General features: G+C 41.2%; 1 protein-coding gene across 2 annotated transcripts in view; it reads right to left on the bottom strand.

The window, feature by feature from the left end:
* The window catches only part of TBC1D5 (TBC1 domain family member 5), a 563,684-nt gene extending 546,638 nt beyond the window's left edge, over window positions 1-17,046 (bottom strand). For both annotated transcript variants that reach the window (XM_082625793.1, XM_082625794.1), the window contains exon 1: window positions 16,810-17,046. The gene's annotated coding sequence lies outside the window, so the exon portion shown is untranslated. The remainder of the gene's footprint in view (window positions 1-16,809) is intronic.
* Window positions 17,047-17,900: the final 854 nt, after the last annotated feature.

The following is a 17,900-nucleotide window of genomic DNA, read 5'->3' as shown; positions in this document are numbered from 1 at the left end:
AAAAAACAAAACTTGAATTTGCCAGGCTCTGGCAACCACTTACATAGTACTTACATTACATTAGGTATTATAAGTAATCTAGAGATGATCTAAAGTATGCTTAAGGATGTGTGTATACTATATGCAAATATTATGCCATTTTCTATAAGGGACTTCAGCATCCACAGATTTTGGTATCCACAGGGGTCCTGGAATGAATCCCCTGCCAATACCAAGGGACAACTGTTTATCTACATGTACGTCATATACATACATACACACACACACACACACGCGTGTGTATGTAACATTTACATATAAAATAAGAACAGCATAGGTATAATACATATATTACATGTGTTTATGTGTAAACACACACGTATACATACACATATAATCATTTAACCCTCAAAACAACTTTGTGAGGTAGTTTCTATTACTATCCTCATTTTAAAGATGAGAAAAGTGAGGCACTGTGAGGCTAAGTAACTGGCCAGCACGGCATTATAAGACATCACAGTAAAGAACAAGCAGGGAGAAAACATTTACAACACAGATGTGCTGTTATACTGACTTCCTTCTCAAACTTACTATTATCCCAGTTAATAGAAAATTAATGCCACTGGAATTAGCCTCAGGCCCTCCCCCATCTCCTTCCCCTCCCACAACTGCCCCCATTCACAACCTCTCAGTTCTCAAGTTCTAGTACACAAACTGTATAGCACTGCCATTTTAATGATCTGTCCACATTAAGAGAAATGTTTTAGACCAGGTGACAAGCACCATTCCTCAGACTGGGCTGATGTGGGACAAAGTTTTCAGTGGTCTGAGACAGAAAGCGATGAGGGACAGACGACATATATATTTTTATGAAACACAAATTATTCAACTTAAAATACCATTCTTCATTCTAAGGCTGTCATTCTTACGTTCTCAGTGTTAAATATGATAATGATGACCAATGTTTAGTTTCTTATTGTTGTTACTGGCCAAATAAAAAGTCAGTAACCCAGTCAATCTGCCTCAAAATCCTAAACGTTAGAATAACAAACATAAATAAATCTACCATATATGCATAGATGGGAAAGGGAGGGGAGGGGAGACAGTCATAGGCAAGAAATGAAGGACTCAAAACTTGCAGGTTCAAAAGGAAACAGACACCACTTTCACTTTTAACAGTGACATACAAACTTAGAGACCAGTCCAGCAAACAAGTGCAAACAAAATAAACCACTGCAAATTTCAATGTCTTATTCAGAAAAGATTACAATCATTGAGGCAATTCTTCATTTTGAAGTGGGATAAAATGGGGGGAATTAAAAAAAAGAATGACAAATTTGAATTTTAAAATGAAAGTCAAACTCATAATTCTCAACAGTACTAGGAAAAGGGGATTTAAAAGAGTATCATTCATTTATTCATTTATTTTCTTCCAAAACACAACAAAGAGAAGACTCTTAAAAGCATGGACTCTAGAGTCAGCCAGAATCCCAGCTCTGTGCTGGCATGTGACTTTTACCCTCTCTGCTTCAGTTTCCTTCGAGGTTGGTGTGAGGATTAAATGAATTAAGATACATAAAGTGCTTAGAACAGTGCCTGACACTTAGTAAGTGCTTCAAAAGTACTGTCATACACGAATCCGCCCAACTAGCTCCAGGACCCGGACTCACCCACCACTGGATGGGCACCAGCCCCCGGATGCCTTGGGCCCCAGCCCCACCCACCAGCAGGCCAACATCAGCTTCAGGACAACCCAGAAGCCACAGACAGATGTGTCAGGAACCACCCTCAGCCCAACCAGCAGGCAGACACCAGCTCTAAGACCCCCAAGGCCCTGCAGCCAGAGAACCTGGAACCTGACTCCATCCATCAGCAGCCCAGGACTAGTCCCAGGAGCCCCTGGGCCCCAACCCCACCCATCAGCAGGTTGACCCAAGCTCCGAGACACCTTGGACCCCTCAGCCAGCCACCCTGCAATCCAGCCTCACTCACCAGGGTCAACAGCAGCCCTGAAACACCTCAGACACCACAGCTAGCCATGTCAGGGACTGGCCCTGCCCACCAGCAAACAGACTCTAGTGCTAGGACCCCCTGGACCTACACCCACCCCAGAACCCAGCTCTGCCCACCTACCAATCAGCGTTAGCTGCGGGACCCCCAGGAACCCACAGCCAGCTGTCTCATGACCCAGCCCCACCAATGAGACCAGAGGCCAGCCATACCTACCAGACCACCAATACCAGTCAGCCTGCCATAACAGAAGAGCCCACACAGGTGGCCCCTAGAACATATAGTTCCGGTGACTAGAGAGAAGTGCACTGCTGGGAAACATAGGATGTCTCCTACAAAAGACCTCTTCTCCAAGATCATGAAATGTAACCAACCTACCAGATACACAGAAAGAAAAATAGCAAACTAGGCAAAATAAGATGACAGCAGAATATATTCCAAACAAAGGAACAAAATAAAACCCCAGATGAAGAACTAACTGAAGTGGGGATAAGCAACCTACCCAATAAAAGTTCAAAGTAGTGATCATAAAGATAATCAAATAACTCCGGATAAGACTAAATAAACAGAATGAGAAGTTAGAAGTTTTTAACAAAGAGTTGGAAAATATAAAGAAGAACCAAACACAGATGAAGAATACAATAACTGAAATGAAAAATACAATAGAAGGAATCAACAGTGGACTAAATGATACAGAGAAACGGATCAGTGAGCTGGAAGACAGAGTAGCGGAAATCACTGAAGCTGAACAGAAAAATGAAAAAATGAAAAGAAGTGAGGACAGTTTAAGAGACCTCTGGGACAACATCAAGTGTACTAACATTCACATTAAAGGGGTCCCAGATGGATAAGAGAGAAAGAGGCAAATAACATATATGAAAACATAATAGCCCAAAACTTCTCTAACCTGGGAAAAGAAACAGACATCCAGGTCCAGGAAGCACAGAGAATCCTAAGCAGCATCAACCCAAAGAGGATCAAACCAAGACACACTGTATCTAAAATGGCAAAAATTAAAAATCAAGAGAGAATATTAAAAGCAGCAAGGAAAAAGCAACAAGTTACATAGGAGAAAAATCTGATAAGGCTATAAGCTGACTTTTCAGCAGAAATATTGCAGGCTAGGAAGAAGTGGCACAATATAAACAGTTAAAATGATGAAAGGAAAAAACCTACCATCAACACTCTTCCTGCCAAAGCTTTCATTCAAATCTGATGGAGAGATCAAAAGTTTTACAGGCAAGCAAAAGCTAAAGGAGTTCAACCTCACTAAACTGGCTTTACAAGAAATGTTAAAAGGACTTGTCTAAGTGAAAAATAAAGGGCCACAACTAGAAAAATGAAAATTACAAAAGGAACACTCATTGGTAAAAGCAAATATACAGTAAAGGTAGTCAATGAACCACTTATAAAGCTAGTAGAAAAGTAAAAGGACAAAACTTGTAAAAACCTCCACAACAAATAGTTAAGGGATACACAAAACAAACAGATGTAAAATATGTCAAAAACGGTAAACTGGGGGAAGGGGTTAAAAATGCAGAGTTGTTAAAACACATTTGAACCTAAAAGATCATCAACTTAAAACAATCATAACTATACAGATATATAGATATAGATATATATGATGAGCATGTATATATATATATATACACACACATATACACACATATATACCTCATGTTAACCACAAACCAAAAATCTATACTAAATACACATGCAAAAAAGAGAAAGGAATCCAAAAATAACCCTAAAGATAGTCACCAAATCAAGAGGAGAAAAAAGGAACAAATAAATTATGAGAACAATCAGAAAACAATTACAAAACGGCAGTAAGTACACACCTATCAATAATTACTTTAAATGTAAATGGACTAAATGCTCCAATCAAAAGACAAAGAGTGGCTGAATGGATACAAAATAAGACCCATATATATGTTACCTAAAAAGAGACTCACTTCAGATGTAAAGACACACATAGACTAAAAGGTAGGGGGATGAAAAAAGGTACTCCATGCAAATGAAAACCAGAAATAAAAAAGAAGTTACAGGACCTCCCTGGTGGCGCAGTGGTTGAGAGTCCGCCTGCCGATGCAGGGGACATGGGTTCGTGCCCCGGTCTGGGAGGATCCCACATGCCGCGGAGTGACTGGGCCCATGAGCCATGGCCGCTAAGCCTGTGCGTCCAGAGCCTGTGCTCCGCAACAGGAGAGGCCACAGCAGTGAGAGGCCCACGTACAGCAAAATAAAAAATAAAAAAAACAGAAGTTACAAATGACACCACAGAAATAAAAAGGATCGTAAGAGATTACTATGAACAACTGTACACCAATAAATGGACAACCTAGAAGAAATGGACAAAATCTTAGAAAGGTACAATCTCCCAAGACTGAACCAAGAAGAAATAGAAAATATGAACAGACCAATTAGCAGTAATGAAGTTGAATCAGTAATTTTAAAAACTTCCAACAAACAAAAGTCCAAGGACCAGATGGCTTCACAGATGAATTCTTCCAAAAACTCAGAGAAGAGTTAACACGTATCCTTCTCAAACTATTCCAGAAAATTGCAGAGGAAGGAACATTTCCAAACCCATTCTATGAAGCCAGCATCACTCTGATACCAAAGTCAGACAAAGATATACAAAAAAAGAAAATTACAGACCAATATCACTGATGAACATACATGCAAAAATTCTCAACAAAATGTTAGCAAGTCAAATCCAACAATACATTAAAAGGACCATACACCATGATCAAGAGGAATTTCTTCCAGGAATGCAAAGATGGTTCAATATCTGCAAATCCATTAATGTGATATACCACATTAACAAACTGAAGTACAAAAATCATACAATCATCTCAATAGGTCCAGAAAAGGCTTGTGACAAAATTCAACATCCATTTATGATAAAAACTCTCAAAAAAGTGGGTAGAGAGGGAACATATGTCAACATAATAAAGGCCATATATGACAAGCCCACAGCCAACATCACACTCAACAGTGAAGAAAGCATTTACTCTAAGATCAGGAACAAGACAAGGATGCCCACTCTCAACACTTTCACTCAACATAGTACTGGAACTTTTATTCAACGTAGTATTGGAAGTCCTAGCCACAACAATCAGACAAGAAAAACAAAAGGAATCCAAATTAGAAAGGAAAAAGTAAAACTGTCACTGTCTGCAGATGACATGACACCAGCCATAGAAAATCCTAAAGATGCCACCAAAGAACTACTAGAACTCATCGAGGATTTGGTAAAGTTGCAGAATACAAAATTAATATACAGAAATCTGCTGCATTTCTATATATTAACAAACTATCAGAAAGAAAAATTAAGTAATAAATTAATCACATTTATAATCATATCAAAAAGAATAAAATATCTAGGAATAAATCTAAGGAAGCAAGAGATCTAGACTCAGAAAACTATCAGATACTGATGAAAGAAATCAAAGACAACACAGATAGATATACTGTGTTCATGGACTGGAGGAAGTAATATTGTTAAAATGGCCATGCTACCCAAGGCAACCTGCAGATTCAATGCAATCCCTATCAAAATACCAGGGGCATTTTTCACAGAACTAGAATAATTCTAATATTTGGAATGGAAACATTAAAAAAACCCAAATAGCCAAAATAATCTTGAGAAAGAAGAACAGAGCTGGAGGTATCACACTCCCTGGTTTCAAACTATATTACAAAGCTACATTAATCAAAACAGGACGGACTTGCGGGTAAGATGGCGGAAGAGTAAGACGCGGAGATCACCGTCCTCCCCACGGATACACCAGAAATACAGCTACACATGGAACAACTCCTACAGAACACCTACTGAACGCTGGCAGAAGACCCCAGACCTCCCAAAAAGCAAGAAACTCCCCACATACCTGGGTAGGGCAAAGCGAAGAGATTCCCGCACAGAGGATCAGTGCCGAGTGGCACTCACCAGGCCGAGAGGCTTGTCTGCTCGCCCTGGCGGCGCTGGAAGCTGAGGCTCGGGCTTCGGTCAGAGCGCAGGGAGAGGACTGGGGCTGGCGGCGAGAACTCAGCCGGAAGGGGGCTAATGAGCCACATCTAGCCAGCAGGGAGTCCGGGAGAACTCTGGAGCTGCCGAAGAGGCAAGAGACTTTTTCTTCCCTCTTGGTTTCCTGGTGCGCGAGGAGAGGGGATTGAGAGCACTGCTTAAAGGGGCTCCACAGACGGGCGCCAGTCACGACTGAAAGCGCGGAGCCCAGTGACGGGCGTGGGACGCTGGGGCTGCTGCTGCCGCCGCCAGGAAGCCTGTGTGCGAGCGCGGATCACTGTCCACACCACCCTTCCGGGAGCCTGTGCAGCCCGCCACTGCCGGGGTCCCGGGATCCAGGGGCGGCTTCCCTGGGAGAACGCACGGCGCGCCTCGGGCTGGTGCAGCGTCGCGCCGGCCTCTGCCGCTGCAGGCTCACCCCGCACTCCGTGCCCCTCCCTCCCGCCCGGCCTGAGTGAGCCAGAGTCCCCGAAGAGGCTGCTCCTTTAACCCTGTCCTGTCTGAGCGAAGAACAGACGCCCTCCGGCGACCTACACGCAGAGGCGGGGCCAAATCCAAAGCTGAGACCCAGGAGCTGTGAGAACAAAGAAGAGAAAGGGAAACCTCTCCCAGCAGCCTCAGAAGCAGCGGATTAAAGCTCCACAATCAACTTGATGTACCCTGCATCGGTGGAATACATGAATGGACAACAAATCATCCCAAATTGAGGAGCCAGGAGTCAGTGCTGTGCCTCTGAGGTGGGAGAGCCAACTTCAGGACACTGGTCCACAAGAGACCTCCCAGCTCCACATAATATCAAACGGCGAAAATCTTCCAGAGATCTCCATCTCAACACCAGCACCCAGCTTCACTCAATGACCAGCAAGCTACAGTGCTGGACACCCTATGCCAAACAACTAGCAAGACAGGAACACAACACCACCCATTAGCAGAGAGGCTGCCTAAAATCATAATAAGGCCACAGACACCCCAAAACACACCACCAGACGTGGACCTGCCCACCAGAAAGACAAGATCCAGCCTCACCCACCAGAACACAGGCACTAGTCCCCTCCACCAGGAAGCCTACACAACCCACTAAACCAACCTTAGCCACTGGGGACAGACACCAAAAACAACGGGAACTACGAACCTGCAGCCTGCAAAAAGGAGACCCCAAACACATTAACATAAGCAAAATGAGAAGACAGAAAAACACACAGCAGGAGAAGGAGCAAGATAAAAACCCACCAGACCTAACAAATGAAGAGGTAATAGGCAGGCTACCTGAAAAAGAATTCAGAATAATGATGGTAAAGATGATCCAAGATTCTATTTCCCAGATCCAAAATCTTGGAAATAGAATAGACAAAATGCAAGAAACAGTTAACAAGGACCTAGAAGAACTAAAGATGAATCAAGCATCGATTAAAAACACAATAAATGAAATGAAAAATACTCTAGATGGGATCAATAGCAGAATAACTGAGGCAGAAGAACGGATAAGTGAGGTGGAAGATAAAATAGTGGAAATAACTGCTGCAGAGCAAAATAAAGAAAAAAGAATGAAAAGAACAGAGGACAGTCTCAGAGACCTCTGGGACAACATTAAACGCACCAACATTCGAATTATAGGGGTTCCAGAAGAAGAAGAGAAAAAGAAAGGGACTGAGAAAATATTTGAAGAGATTATAGTTGAAAACTTCCCCAATATGGGAAAGGAAATAGTTAATCAAGTCCAGGAGGCACAGAGAGTCCCATACACAATAAATCCAAGGAGAAATACGCCAAGACACATATTAATCAAACTGTCAAAAATTAAACACAAAGAAATCATATTAAAAGCAGCAAGGCAAAAACAACAAATAACACACAAGGGAATCCCCATCAGGATAACAGCTGATCTCTCAGCAGAAACTCTACAAGCCAGAAGGGAGTGGCAGGACATAATTAAAGTGATGAAGGAGAAAAACCTGCAACCAAGATTACTCTACCCAGCAAGGATCTCATTCAGATTTGATGGAGAAATTAAAACGTTTACAGACAAGCAAAAGCTGAGAGAGTTCAGCACCACCAAACCAGCTTTACAACAAATGCTAAAGGAACTTCTCTAGGCAAGAAACACAACAGAAGGAAAAGACCTACAATAACGAACCCAAAACAATTAAGAAAATGGGAATAGGAACATACATATGGATAATTACCTTAAATGTAAATGGACTAAATGCTCCCACCAAAAGACACAGGTTGGCTGAATGGATACAAAAACAAGACCCATATATATGCTGTCTACAAGAGACCCACTTCAGACCTAGAGACACATACAGACTGAAAGTAAGGGGATGGAAAAAGATATTCCATGCAAATGGAAACCAAAAGAAAGCTGGAGTAGCAATTCTCATATCAGACAAAATAGACTTTAAAATAAAGACTACTAGAAGAGACAAAGAAGGACACTACATAATGATCAAGGGATCGATCCAAGAAGAAGATATAACAATTGTAAATATTTATGCACCAAACATAGGAGCACCTCAATACATAAGGCAAATACTAACAGCCATAAAAGGAGAAATCGACAGTAACACAATCATAGTAGGGGACTTTAACACCCCACTTTCACCAATGGACAGATCATCCAAAATGAAAATAAATAAGGAAACACAAGCTTTAAATGATACATTAAACAAGATGGACTTAATTGATATTTATAGGACATTCCATCCAAAACCAACAGAATACACATTCTCCTCAAGTGCTCATGGAACATTCTTCAGGATAGATCATATCTTGGGTCACAAATCAAGCCTTGGTAAATTTAAGAAAATTGAAATTGTATCAAGTATCTTTTCCGACCACAATGCTATGAGACTAGATATCAATTACAGGAAAAGAGCTGTAAAAAATACAAACACATGGAGGCTAAACAATACACTACTTAATAACAAAGTGATCACTGAAGAAATCAAAGGGGAAATTAAAAAATACCTAGAAACAAATGACAATGGAGACACGACGACCCAAAACCTATGGGACGCAGCAAAAGCAGTTCTAAGGGGGAAGTTTATAGCAATACAATCCCACCATAAGAAACAGGAAACATCTCGAATAAACAACCTAACCTTGCACCTAAAGCAATTAGAGAAAGAAGAACAAAAACATCCCAAAGTTAGCAGAAGGAAAGAAATCATAAAAATCAGATCAGAAATAAATGAAAAAGAAATGAAGGAAACGATAGCAAAGATCAATAAAACTAAAAGCTGGTTCTTTGAGAAGATAAACAAAATTGATAAACCATTAGCCAGACTCATCAAGAAAAAAGGGAGAAGACTCAAATCAATAGAATTAGAAATGAAAAAGGAGAAGTAACAACTGACACTGCAGAAATACAAAAGATCATGAGAGATTACTACAAGCAACTCTATGCCAATAAAATGGACAACCTGGAAGAAATGGACAAATTCTTAGAAATGCACAACCTGCCAAGACTGAATCAGGAAGAAATAGAAAATATGAACAGACCAATCACAAGCACTGAAATTGAAACTGTGATTAAAAATCTTCCAACAAACAAAAGCCCAGGACCAGATGGCTTCACAGGTGAATTCTATCAAGCATTTAGAGAAGAGCTAACACCTATCCTTCTCAAACTCTTCCAAAATATAGCAGAGGGAGGAACACTCCCAAACTCATTCTACGAGGCCACCATCACCTTGATACCAAAACCAGACAAGGATGTCACAAAGAAAGAAAACTACAGGCCAATATCACTGATGAACATAGATGCAAAAATCCTCAACAAAATACTAGCAAACAGAATCCAACAGCACATTAAAAGGATCATACACCATGATCAAGTGGGGTTTATTCCAGGAATGCAAGGATTCTTCAATATATGCAAATCAATCAACGTGATACACCATATTAACAAACTGAAGGAGAAAAACCATATGATCATCTCAATAGATGCAGAGAAAGCTTTCGACAAAATTCAACACCCATTTATGATAAAAACCCTGCAGAAAGTAGGCATAGAGGGAACTTTTCTCAACATAATAAAGGCCATATATGACAAACCCACAGCCAGCATTGTCCTCAATGGTGAAAAACTGAAAGCATTTCCACTAAGATCAGGAACAAGACAAGGTTGCCCACTCTCACCACTATTATTCAACATAGTTTTGGAAGTTTTAGCCACAGCAATCAGAGAAGAAAAGGAAATAAAAGGAATCCAAATCGGAAAAGAAGAAGTAAAGCTGTCACTGTTTGCAGATGACATGATACTATACATAGAGAATCCTAAAGATGCTACCAGAAAACTACTAGAGCTAATCAATGAATTTGGTAAAGTTGCAGGATACAAAATTAATGCACAGAAATCTCTGGCATTCCTATATACTAATGATGAAAAATCTGAAAGTGAAATCAAGAAAACACTCCCATTTACCATCGCAACAAAAAGAATAAAATATCTAGGAATAAACCTACCTAAGGAGACAAAAGACCTGTATGCAGAAAATTATAAGACACTGATGAAAGAAATTAAAGATGATACAAATAGATGGAGAGATGTACCATGTTCTTGGATTGGAAGACTCAACATTGTGAAAATGACTCTACTACCCAAAGCAATCTACAGATTCAATGCAATCCCTATCAAACTACCACTGGCATTTTTCACAGAACTAGAGCAAAAAATTTCACAATTTGTATGGAAACACAAAAGACCCCGAATAGCCAAAGCAATCTTGAGAACAAAAAATGGAGCTGGAGGAATCAGGCTCCCTGACTTCAGGCTATACTACAAAGCTACAGTAATCAAGACAGTATGGTACTGGCACAAAAACAGAAAGATAGATCAATGGAACAGGATAGAAAGCCCAGAGATAAACCCACGGCCATATGGTCACCTTATCTTTGATAAAGGAGGCAGGAATGTACAGTGCAGAAAGGACAGTCTCTTCAATAAGTGGTGCTGGGAAAACTGGATAGGGACATGTAAAAGTATGAGATTAGATCACTCCCTAACACCATACACAAAAATAAGCTCAAAATGGATTAAAGACCTAAATGTACGGCCAGACACTATCAAACTCTTAGAGGAAAACATAGGCAGAACACTCTATGACATAAATCACAGCAAGATCCTTTTGGACCCACCTCCTAGAGAAATGGAAATAAAGACAAAAATAAACACATGGGACCTAATGAAACTTAAAAGCTTTTGCACAGCAAAGGAAACCATAAACAAGACCAAAAGACAACCCTCAGAATGGGAGAAAATATTTGTAAATGAAGCAACTGACAAAGGATTAATCTCCAAAATTTATAAGCAGCTCATGCAGCTCAATAGCAAAAAAACAAACAACCCAATCCAAAAATGGGCAGAAGACCTAAATAGACATTTCTCCACAGAAGATATACAGACTGCCAACACATGAAAGGATGCTCAACATCTTTGCTCATTAGAGAAATGCAAATCAAAACTACAATGAGATATCATCTCACACCAGTCAGAATGCCCATCATCAAAAAATCTAGAAACAATAAATGCTGGAGAGGGTGTGGAAAAAAAGGAACACTCTTGCACTGCTGGTGGGAATGTGAATTGGTACAGCCACTATGGAGAACGGTATGGAGGTTCCTTAAAAAACTACAAAGAGAACTACCATATGACCCAGCAATCCCACTACTGGGCATATACCCTGAGAAAACCATAATTCAAAAAGAGACATGTACCAAAATGTTCATAGCAGCCCTATTTACAATAGCCCGGAGATGGAAACAACCTAAGTGTCCATCATCAGATGAATGGGTAAAGAAGACGTGGCACATATACACAATGGAATATTACTCAGCCATAAAAAGAAATGAAATTGAGCTATTTGTAATGAGGTGGATGGACCTAGAGTCTGTCATACAGAGTGAAATAAGTCAGAAAGAGAAAGACAAATACTGTATGCTGACACATATATATGGAATTTAAGAAAAAAAAATGTCATGAAGAACATAGGGGTAAGACAGGAATAAAGACACAGACCTACTAGAGAATGGACTTGAGGATATGGGGAGGGGGAAGGGTAAGCTGTGACAAAGTGAAAGAGCGGCATGGACATATATACACTACCAAACGTAAGGTAGATAGCTAGTGGGAAGCAGCCGCATAGCACAGGGAGATCACCTCGGTGCTTTGTGACCGCCTGGAGGGGTGGGTTAGGGAGGGTGGGAGGGAGACGCAAAAGGGAGGGGATATGGGAACATATGTATATGTATAACTGATTAAATTTGTTATAAAGCAAAAAATAAAAATAAAAATAAATAAAAAATTAAAAAAAAACAGGACGGTACTGTCACAAAAACAGACACAAACATTAATGGATCAAAATAAAGAGCCCAGAAATGAACTCATACTTACATGCACAATTAACTACAACAAAGGACGCAAGAATATACAATGGGGAAAAGACAACCTCTTCAACAAATGATGTTGGGGAAACTGAACAGCTACATGCAAAAGAATCAAGCTGGACTACTCTCTCACACCATGCAAAAAAATACATTCAAAATGGATTAATGACTTAAATGTAAGACCTGAAACCAAAAAACTTCTTAAAGAACATCTAAGTAGTAAGCTCTTTGATATCAGTCTTAGTAATATTTTTTTGGATATGTCTCCTCAGGCAAGGAAAACAAAAGTGAAAATTAACAAATGGGACTACATCAAACTTAAAAACTTTTGTACAGCAATGGAAATGATTAATAAAATGAAAAGGCTGCCTACTGAATGGGAGAAGCTATTTCCAAATCATGTATCTGATAAGGGGTTAATATCCAAAATATAAAAAGAACCCATACAATTCAACATCAAAAAACAAACAACATGATTGAAAAATGTGCAGAGGATCTCAACAGACATTTTTCCAAAGAATATATAGCCAACAGGCAAATGAAAAGATGCTCAACATCACTAATCATCAGGGAAATGCAAATCAAAACCACACTGAGATATCACCTCACACCTGTCAGAATAGCTATTACCAACAAGACAACAAATAACAAGTGTTGGTGAGAACGTGGAAAAAAGGGGAACCCTTGTGCACTACTGGTGGGAATGTGAATCGGTGCAGCCACTATGGAAAACAGTATTGAGAGTTCTCAAAAAATTAAAAATAAAATTACCAAAGTTCCAGCAATGCCACTTCTGGGTATTTATATGAAGAAAACAAAAACACTAATTAGAAAAAATAGATGCACCTCTACATTTATTGCAACATTATTTACAACAGCCAAGATATGGAAGCAACCTAAGTGCCCATCAATAGATGAATGGATAAAGAAGATGTGGGGTGTATGTTTATACATATATACACACACACACAATGCAATATTACTCAGCCATAAAAAAGAATGAAATCTTGCCATTTGCAACAACATGGATGGACCTATAAGGTATTATGCTAAGTGAAATGAGTCAGAGAGAGAAAGACAAATACTGTATGATTTCACTTATATGTGAAACCTAAAAAACAAATGAACAAACATAACAAAATCAAAACAGTTATATATACAGAGAACAAATAGGTGGTTGTGAGAGAGGTGGGAGGAGGAATGAAATAAGTGAGGGGGATAAAGAGGCACAAATTTCCAGTTGCAAAATACATGAATCACAGGTATAAAATGTACAGTGTGCAGAATATAATCAGTAACTATGTAATAGCTTTGTAGGATGATAAATTGTAACTAGATGTTGTGTAATAGGAAATAAGTGTTGTGGGTCAATTATACTTCAAAAACTAACTCACAGAAAAAGAGATCAGGACCTAGAGACTATCATACGGAGTGAAGTAAGTCAGAAAGAGAAAAACAAACACCATATGCTAACACACATATATGGAATCAAAAAAAACAAAACAAAACAATGGTTCTGAAGAACCTAGGGTCAGGACAGGAATAAAGACGCAGAAGTAGAGGACATGGGGAGGGGGAAGGGTAAGCTGGGACAAAGTGAGAGAGTGGCATGGACATATATACACTACCAAATGTAAAATAGCTAGCTAGTGGGAAGCAGCCACATAGCACAGGGAGATCAGCTCGGTGCTCTGTGACCACCTAGAGGGGTGGGATAGGGAGGGTGGGAGGGAGACGCAAGAGGGAGGAGATATGGGGATATATGTATACATATAGCTGATTCACTTTGTTATACAGCAGAAACTAACACAACATTGTAAAGCAATTATACTCCAATAAAGATGTTAAATAAATAAATACATAAATACATAAATAAGTAAATAAAAATAAATACATAAATAAATATAAAAAGAAAAAGAGATCAAATTTGCGGTTAACAGAGCCAGGGGTGGAGGGAGGGGGAGTTGAAGGCAGACGAAAGGTACAAACTTCCAGTTATGAGATAAATAAGTACAAGGGATATAACGTACAACATGATAAACATAATTAACACTTTTACGTTGCATGTGAAAGTTAAGAGTTGTTAAAAAGTTGTTAAATCCTAAGAGTTTTCATCACAAGGAAAAAACTTTTTTTCTATTTCTTTAATATCTATATGAGATAATGGATGTTCACTAAACTTATCGTAATAATCATTTCATGATGTAAGCCAAATCATTATGCTCCACACCTTAAACTTATATAGAGTGCTATATATCAATTATATCTCAAACTGGAAGAAAAAAAGTACTGTCATAATATTATTTAACATGAAAAACAATGGTGAACTAGAATGAAGACTATAAAAATCACGGTGCTAAAAATAGTTGATGTTCTACTGCCATAAACTTTTTCAAAACTTACGTACAACCACTTTTATGTATATAAAGTATGAATATGTGAAGTTACATGTGACGCTTTTCAACTTACTTTTTTTAAACGTAAACTTTTCAACTTACATTTTTAAACGTAAACTTTTCAATTTACATTTTTTAAAATTTAGGGAAAAATCAACAGGTGGAGACCCTATATTGTTTACAAGTTTGCTTCCAAGGCTCAGGAATGCACTACTCTATTGAGGCTGCATTTGAACGGGTGACAGAAAGAGTAACACACTCAATAAGTTCACCAATAAAAGAAACTTTCAAGAGTATGATGCATAGCCTTTATGTTGATAAAAATCCAACTACCCGTTGCTGAGCAAGTCCTTCAGTTAGAAGTACACCAAGCTTCCATGGAATATTCGCAGGCCAAGTGATGTAGGCACCACACAGCGTGCACACGTGGTACCTGCACTCTTCCTAGTTGAGGGAGTTCTCCCAGTTCCACTATTACCTCCCCTGGGCCCTGGACTTGGCTTACTCTGCATAAGGGATTTCCCTAAGGCAAGCTCTCTCAGTTCATCCTGCCATGTGTCTCTTATCTCAAGCCACCTCTACACCAAACGTGAATTATTAAAACGCACTTGTTCATTGATACACTTTATTTCTTAGCAAACAAGTAATCTACATCCTTGCTACTCAAGAACGGTTCCTCCTCCAGCCGCAGGTAGGAGCTTATAAGAAATAAAGAATACCAAGTTGCATCACAGATCTACTGAATCATAATTTGCATATATAAACAGGAGCCCCAAGGGATTCCTAGGCACACTGAAGTTTGAGAAGAACTGCTCTACAGGACTCTACTGCAGATAGGTGTAAAAATTAAAAATGCTCCAGTTTACAACTGAATTTAGAGATAAGATGTGAAAACTACCAAGACGTAGAATCAAAAAAGCTCCTTAAGAGAATTAACCAACACATAAACGAATTTCTTTATCACTGATATCAAAGACGCTCAAAGGTTTACTTTCAACAGTGTAACAGCGCACGCTCATAATATATAGGGACTACATCATCATATATTGGGGCTATATTTTGTGGTACAAAGAATACAAAAGAATGACTGGGTCTAGAAATTTCAGCGCAATCCGGCCCAAAGGCGTGCAACCTGCATTTTAAAATTTGGGGAGTCAAAATTCGATGTTGACAAGTGAAACTCTTTCCAGATAATTATTCAGAAAAAATCTAAAAGATGTGAACTTTAAACATAAATCATATCCTGGAAGTAAAACTAAATAGCTACTGAACAAACTCTAGGTCACTTGTAGAATCAGGAAATTGTTTTGGAGGTTGGTGCTCCTTTTTCCAGGAAACGGGGAGGTGGGGGGGAGCCGTTAAAAAAAAAATTAACGTTCACCCTCTGCAAAGTTTTTCTCATATCCTGAAAGGCCTCAACTTGCATGTTCCTACAGGTGAAAAAACTCAAGTCGTACTCAAACAAGGTCACGTTTCCATCTTGAAAAGTGAAAGGCTTTTTTCTCTTCTCAAGGCTGCACTTTAAAACATTGGGGATTCCGGGTCCTTTGGCTTCCGGCCGGCGAAGGAAGCGTGCTGCCCGGGGCTGAAACGAACAGGGAAATCTACCAAGTAGGAAGTGGAGCCCGGGTCCGGCCAGCAGGCTCTGCCTTCTCGCTGCAGGGGGCCCTGCGGCCGGGACCCCAAAAGGCAGGCAGGCAGCAGCCTGGGGAACAGCCCCCCGGCCCCGCCGCCCCGGAGCGAAAGAGCCTACTCTCCCGCCACCCAGCCCCCGCCCGCCCGGGATGCGCACACGCGGAGGGCGCTGCGAGTCCCCGTCCGCGGCGGCGGCACCACAGGCCTGCCAGGGAGGCGGCGGCGGAGCGAGGGGAGGCGGGACTCGTCCTGAGAGGCTGAGGGGAGACCGGGGCGGGAGCGTCTGCATGTGGGGGCTGCACTGGAGGAAGGCGGAGGCGCTCAGGGGGCCCGGGCTGCTTTACGATTATCATCATCATTATTTTGTTTTACCTGTGGCGCAGGAGGGCTCCCCAGCTCCTACTCCCTGAATCCTCCTCCTCCTCCCCTCCTCTTTCTCTCTCCCTCAGTCTCTGCCGGGCGGTCGTGGTGCCGGCCGGGCCGGACCCGACCAGAGAGAGAACAGGGCGGGAGGGGGGTGGCGGCGGCGGCGGCGGTAACCAACGGCCACGTGACCACGCCCTCGCCGTAACGGCGGCCGCCTCCTGCCTCGCGCCCTCCCCGCGCTCCAGCTATTATAACCCCGCGGCTCGCGCGCCCAGGACGCTAGTGCGCAGGCGCCCGCCGGGGCCCGGAGACTGCGCGGGCGCAACGCGCTTGCTCTCGGGGCCGGGCCTGTGGGGCCCCGCGAGGCGCGAGGCGGAGAGGGAGCCGCGGGCCGAGCCCTCCGCCGCCGCCGCTAGAGCGCATGCGCAGGATGGCTTTCCCCCCCCCCTTCCCTTCCTTACCTTTTCCCTCTCTCCCTTCCACACCCCCTCTCCGCCAGCGCGCAGCTGGAGGCTGGGACTCTGCCCGAGACTTAGACCCTCACACTCACCACCACTACCTTCCCAGGGTGGGACCTTCTGAGGGGCTGGCCCTCCTGCCTAAGAATTTACATTTCCTTGTTGCAGCTGAGTGGACTCCTATTCATGCTTCAAGACCCAGCCAATATGTCACTTCCTCTGTGAAACGTACCCCACTCTACTTTGGGGGAGTCACTAGCATTTTGTGCATACCTACTTAAGTATAATCCATGGAGAAATAATACATAACAGTTATTTTTGACAAACCACAGTACTAGGCTTGTATTTTATGTTACCTCATAACCTAGGCAGTATGTGTCTTTAGCATTATGGTATCTCGGCAAAGGTCGGATGACTGACTATACGAATGCACACATGCCTAAATGCTGTGCCTTGTTGTCCTCCACCTCTGCTTAATCAGAGTTTGAACAGCACAGTGCCATGTTTTGCTTGTTTCCCCAATATGAAAGCCTTTGAATGGTAATGCTTATTAGAGTGGTAAATGCTTCACCTAGTTAAAAAGATTTATGGTCTTTTATTAACCTATCTTCACAAAGAGCCCAATGGAAATTGATACTG

This window comes from Mesoplodon mirus (genome assembly GCF_964341445.2).
Source record: "Mesoplodon mirus genome assembly, chromosome: 6".
Lineage (NCBI taxonomy): Eukaryota > Metazoa > Chordata > Mammalia > Artiodactyla > Ziphiidae > Mesoplodon > Mesoplodon mirus.
This window is presented reverse-complemented; position numbering and strand designations above follow the sequence as displayed.